Source organism: Protopterus annectens, chromosome 10.part0 (assembly GCF_019279795.1).
Source record: "Protopterus annectens isolate FY-2018-M chromosome 10.part0, PAN1.0, whole genome shotgun sequence".
In the NCBI taxonomy this organism is placed as follows: domain Eukaryota; kingdom Metazoa; phylum Chordata; order Ceratodontiformes; family Protopteridae; genus Protopterus; species Protopterus annectens.
In genome coordinates this window covers 1,803,321,701-1,803,327,538 of record NC_056744.1, presented here as the reverse complement: position 1 = coordinate 1,803,327,538, position 5,838 = coordinate 1,803,321,701, and positions in this window count along the sequence as shown.

Sequence of the window (5,838 nt, the reverse complement as noted above, 5' to 3'; positions counted from 1 at the left end):
ATGCCAATCAATGTCTTCGATGAAGTATGATTTATTTCTCAAAGAGGGAGGATGTAGAGTATGTGTCTGTGTTGTATTTTAAGATGCATTTCCAAGGACTGTGCATATAAATAGCAAGCACGTGCTAGCTTCAGTGCCATTTTCAGAGTGTAGCCACATAGTAAACATGTATGAGAGAGATAGTCAGTCTGTTAATAAGTTTATCTAAGTTAAAGTTATTTGCCTCAATCCTGATGTGTTTGTATATAATAAAGCTGCTTGAATGAAACCCACGCATGTTTGTCTGTTTTATCCTGACCGGATGAATGACATCATTAACCTTATATAGGTCACTGATGTCAGGTCTTTCTACTATAATTCCCAGATACCATCTTGTTTTCTCCAAGATTGACAGGCCTGATGCAGACCTGCCCTTTGAGTCCACTGTTGTCATATTACCTGGCTTGAGACATGGTGTCTTTGTACTGTCTTATTATCTGATATACTTTGCTAGTAAATTCCCTTGTGTCAGAACAGGCATCAGGTTTTCCATTGTCAGGCTTGATGTTGAAGTAAAAGATGTAGATTCAGGTGTAGATTCTTGCAACAGGCTAAATTTTTAACCTTTACATCTGCATACCATTCAGAGACCTTCCACAGTGCCCTCTTCTGTAACTGTGACTTTTTAGCTGCTGGTGCCATTCTGATGCCAGATCCTTGGCAGCTGCTAGTCTCAGTGGTGGCACCTCAACTTTCTTTTTCTGTGGATGTAATGGGGTCATCCTCAGCAGTGGTTTCAAAGCACTCCTGCCCAACAGCTTTATTGCACTTGCCCAAGAAATCCGAATTAGGGCAGAGGACGGTGAGAGAGAGCTTTGCCCTTGGAGTCCAGTCCTGAATTTGTTCCCTGAAAGTACTGGCTCCAGCTAATTATGACTCTGGTGATGAGATCTCCACTGTCTTATCCCAGAAGACATTTTTTTTATTGTTGTAACTCATACTGGGTGGTGGCACCCATCTGTGGAAAGAAGACAACCTTTTGGCCACCCAAGTAGTTCGCTGTGCCAAAAGCTGCCCCCAAACAAGAGACATAATTACAGAGGCTGCAATGAAATGCAACACTGTACTTAAGGCCACCAATGTACACCCTAGAGTGGGAATCAAGGGGAATCTGGACTATGTTAGGTAGCATATGTTCATATCCCTGTTGTTGCCTATATTGTATTAAGGCATTAAAATATCATAACTACCTGGTCTACTTTCAGAGGAAAGTTCTGAAGATCATATCTGAAATGTTTCACTGTCTAAGTAAGGGTTATGGTTAACGGCTAAGTAGTTACTGCTTTTGTTCATAGGTTCATTCTAGGCTGTCTGCCCTAGGGCATTTATAAGCCTAGCCAGAGTGTGTTTGGCTTTTGCCACCCATTTTAAATTAATTTTGCTATGCTTTTTTCAAGGTTAGTATACTGTGCCTCTGTCTAACAGTGACACAGAAGTGATACCCGGGGTAAACCTACGATCTCCCATCCACTCATCAAGATTCCTCTTGAAGAGGGTCAATGAGGGACTCTGCCTAACCTGGACTGGGATTTTTTTCCACAGTGAAAGGAGCCTTTGGGTTATGAATCTGTCCCTCCAGCATGTCCTATTTATTTCAGTGCTGAGGTTCAAGTCTCTCGAGCGCGTAGCTCAATGGGATTTGGAATTTCTGAGGTGCAGCATGTCCATTAATTCTGGGTTGGACATGGCTTTGTACATCAGGCACAGATCGCCTCTGAGCAGGTGGTATGCCACTGAGTAGAGCTGGAGTTTCTTTAGCCGGGCAGCATATGGCATCTGTTTGAGCCCTTTAATCCTCTTGGTGTGGTACTTTTGGGGTCTTTCCAGTTGCTGCAGGTGTTTGGTAAGGTACATCCCAAAAGGGGCATTGTACTCAATTATGGGCCTGATGAGGGATGAGTAAAGAGGCACGATGACCTCCCTTGATCTAGATGTGAATCCCTTCATGATTAGGCGGGCTATATAAAATGATTTTCTAACCACTTTGGCCACGTGGTTGTCAAATGAGAGATTGCTATCAACTTGGGTCCCCAGGTCCCTAATTACTTCTTCCGTACTTAATGGATTACCACCTATGTGGTAATTTGTGGGCACTTTGTTTTTGCCAAAGGGGATGACTATACACTTTTTGGCGTTTAGCTTGAGGCCATGGCTCTGGCACCAGTTGTCTGTTTCTATTAGGCCCTTTTGGAGGATGCTTGTGTCGGCTGGAGAGTCGTTATGTCGCCCAGTTTGCAGTCATCTGCGAACCTGGTCAGCCACAGTCCTTCCGTGTTGGCCTGTACCTCCGAGAAATATATACCGAACAAGAGAGGTCCCAGGACTGAGCCTTGTGGGACACCACTTGTAACTGGTTTGGAGTCTGACATGGCTCCAGCAGTTCTAAACATGTGGGTTCTGTCTTTGAGCCAGTTTGCAACCCATCTAGTGACATAGGGGTTTATACTTAAGCTGGTGAGCTTATCTATAATGTCCGAGTGGGGCTTTTGCGAGGTCCAGGTACGCTGTGTGGGCCACCTTCCCCCCGTCAATGGCCTTGGTGACTGTTTCAAAGAAATCGACCAGGTTTGAGGCAGGATCTGCCCTTAACAAAGCCGAACTAGGTAGGATCCAGTGTCTGTAGGTCCCCAATATCTTTATTTATGAAGTCCATGATGATCCTTTCCATAGCTTTGCAGACCAAGCTAGTCAGGTTTATAGGGTCATAGTTTCCAGGATCTGTTGAGGCACCACCTTTGTGGAGAGGGACCACTGTTGCTGTACGCCACTCTTTGGGTACATATCCTGTAGTAAGGCTGAGATTGAACAGTAGTTTTATGTTTGGGCTTAGCTCTTCTTGGTCTTTTGGCTCCTGATAGTGGGCAGTGCATTGTCATTGCTATCTGCAGGCTTTTCTGGTACTTAACTCACTTTGCCAGGCTTGAATATAAAGATATCCCCTTTTTGCGTGGTTCTGCTGTTAGGCCATCATACAGTTGATCTTAGCCAAAAGACCAAGAAGAGATGAGGCTGATTTATATCTAGCGGCCATGGAAAGGAGGAGACATGATTTGTTTACTAATTTTTCTTTTTCAGACTTCTCTAAAGATGCAGAAGAGCTGAAGGTGGCCTTCATTCCACTGATCACTCAGCAGGGTAATCCTGCTTCTAAGACTGTTCTGGGGGCTACAAGCAGGGACATTGTTACATTAAGTTGCATTGTACTTACTGGGGCTGCATAGCTAATGCCTTCTTGACAGAGTAGTAGCAATCCTGAGGGTCTCCTTGGCTTCTGTCCCTTTAGAATTACCTGCTTTGCCATCACCAAGGACTGACTAATACCAATATGTAGAATTTGTTTAGGTCTTCAACTTCCATTCCTTTCCAATCCTACATTCCTGATGTGCTCAGTTTAAAAAGGCAATGCTACTTTTTATGTTTTCAGTAAATGGCATTCCCAGGAATGTAGCCTTCCAGATCCCTGAACGTACATGTGCTAGGATGTTTTTTTAATGTAGCAACTGTACTGTGAGATCATCCTTTGAGTTGAGATCTTACAAACCCCATTCAGTGTACAGAAGACAGTTTCTCTCACCTCCCCACCATATTCACACTCTATAAGACACCATTGACTAGTAATGAGATGTCAGATTTGGGACTTCTCCTGAGAAGTCGTATCCTCTTCCATTCATACATTATACCAGTGGTTTGTTACATCATTGAGCATCTGGGGGGGTCTCATTCTTCTTGGGTAGAGAAGCCATATTTCTGTTGAAATGGGATCTTTACAGAATGCCTGTCTTTCATCAATTCACATTCCAATTAGGTGTCTTAACAGGAACGTTTTACTCTGCCATAAATGGTTAGCTTCACTGAAGGTGCCCGTTAAGCTTTTGTTGTGGAGTCTTACAGTTGCACACCTTGCTTCCTTGACCCCAGTGCAAGATATGAGAATTACTGTCGCTGTCCCTCAGCCCCAGGTTCAAGGCCAGAATACAGTAAGAACAGCAACAGCAGTACCATCCTTGACTGGATCCTGACAAATGCACCCAGGAAAATATTGTAAGCAGGCATCTTACCCAACACCCTAAGAGACCACTGTCCCACCCATGCAGTCTGACACCAGACTAAGTCTATCAAACCTCTACAATCAGAAATCACTAAAAGTTTTCCAGGAACCCTTAATCACACTGAGACTCTACAACTGGAGCAGACCGAAAACCTTTTGCATTAGATGAAGCCACACAATTATTCAATTACTTTTTTTTTCAATTTGCCTCCACAAGGAGAAGGAATCAAAACAATACCTGTTCACTGGTTAACCCACTCTACTAATCAACCCATGGAAAACATAGCAATAAAAACCAGGCAAACCAAGCCAACCTAATCCTTTTCACTCAGAAACTTACATTTTTTATACAAATGTTATACTTGCTTCCCAAATGTCACTACATTATTTATAAATCAGTATGGTCAAACAACGCTTAACACAGAACCCCATTTAAAAATAACACAAATGTATTCTCTCTCTCTCACACCAGTCCCAACTCTTACTATAAAAAGAAATACTTTCACAAGCTGAAACCTAACACAGTTGCCGCTGACAGCCTGTCTAATAAATATCTGAAAATTGCTGCAAGATGTACCAGCTGACCCAGTCACTATATTTATCATGAGGTCCATCTCCAAATCCCATTGTCACTTCAGCATAAGAACAGTCATGTACACTGTTGCTACACAAGGGAAGGAATTTAATTGACATTTCAGACTTTAGACTGACAGCCATCCTCCGTCCATCGTTAAAAATTTTGAAACAATGTATATTCATTCTCAGCTACTCAGTTATCTATCTTAAAACAATTTACTGTCTATATAATAGCATGGCTCCCAAGGAAACCAGAGTACTAATAGAGCCATAGTGGCTGACCTCAGGGCCATTTATGCAAATAGAAATAAGGGTAAAGTTGTTTCTTCTGTGTTCCTAGACCTATCCAAGGCATTTTACACAGTATGTTATCAAATGCTACTTCAAAAGCTCTTTGAGCTTGGAATGATTGAAAATTATATCTTGGTTTAAAAACTACCTTACAGACAGATCACAGTGCATGAAATGGCAATATTGCAGTTTACCTCACTACCAGTATGCATTGGTGCTCCCCAAAATTCAGTTTTTGGTCCCCTGTTATTTAACGTATTTATCAGTGACCTAGTTTCACCAGTCAAAGTATGCAGATATTTCAACTATTGCCTGCTCTGCCAATACCACAGCTGAACTTTAATGTTTCACGCAAAAAGCATTTCTGGCCATTGAAACACACTTGCAACATACTTCAGTTCCTGTTAAATCCTTAAATGTGTTTTATCCCGAAACCATACATGGAGAAAAAGCAACTTCAACATCACATCAACAAGCACCAAAATAGAATTAGACATTCAGATGAAATGACAAGTTATCATTAATGACAATCTAAAATCTAAATATAAAAACAGAAGCCCTGTACAGGCCTAAACCCTTTGTAATAGAAAATCATACCTCTCAACTGTCCAGATTTTCACCTTATATTTTTGCTCTGTTCATCATAAAATGTGTGGTTTTCTGGCAAATCACTGGGATGATCTGAGGACCGAAGTCACCAAATAATGATATACATTTGAGTTTCAGACTTATTTCCTTCAGAAAATGTATGTTAACACACCTCTTAACTCTAGCAACCTTCCAAGTTTAGAAGAGCTATTTTTGGGCTTTTGTCACCCCACCCCAACACCCCCATTTTGATACACTTTGTCTGGATTTATTGCACTAAGAGTTTGAGAGGTATG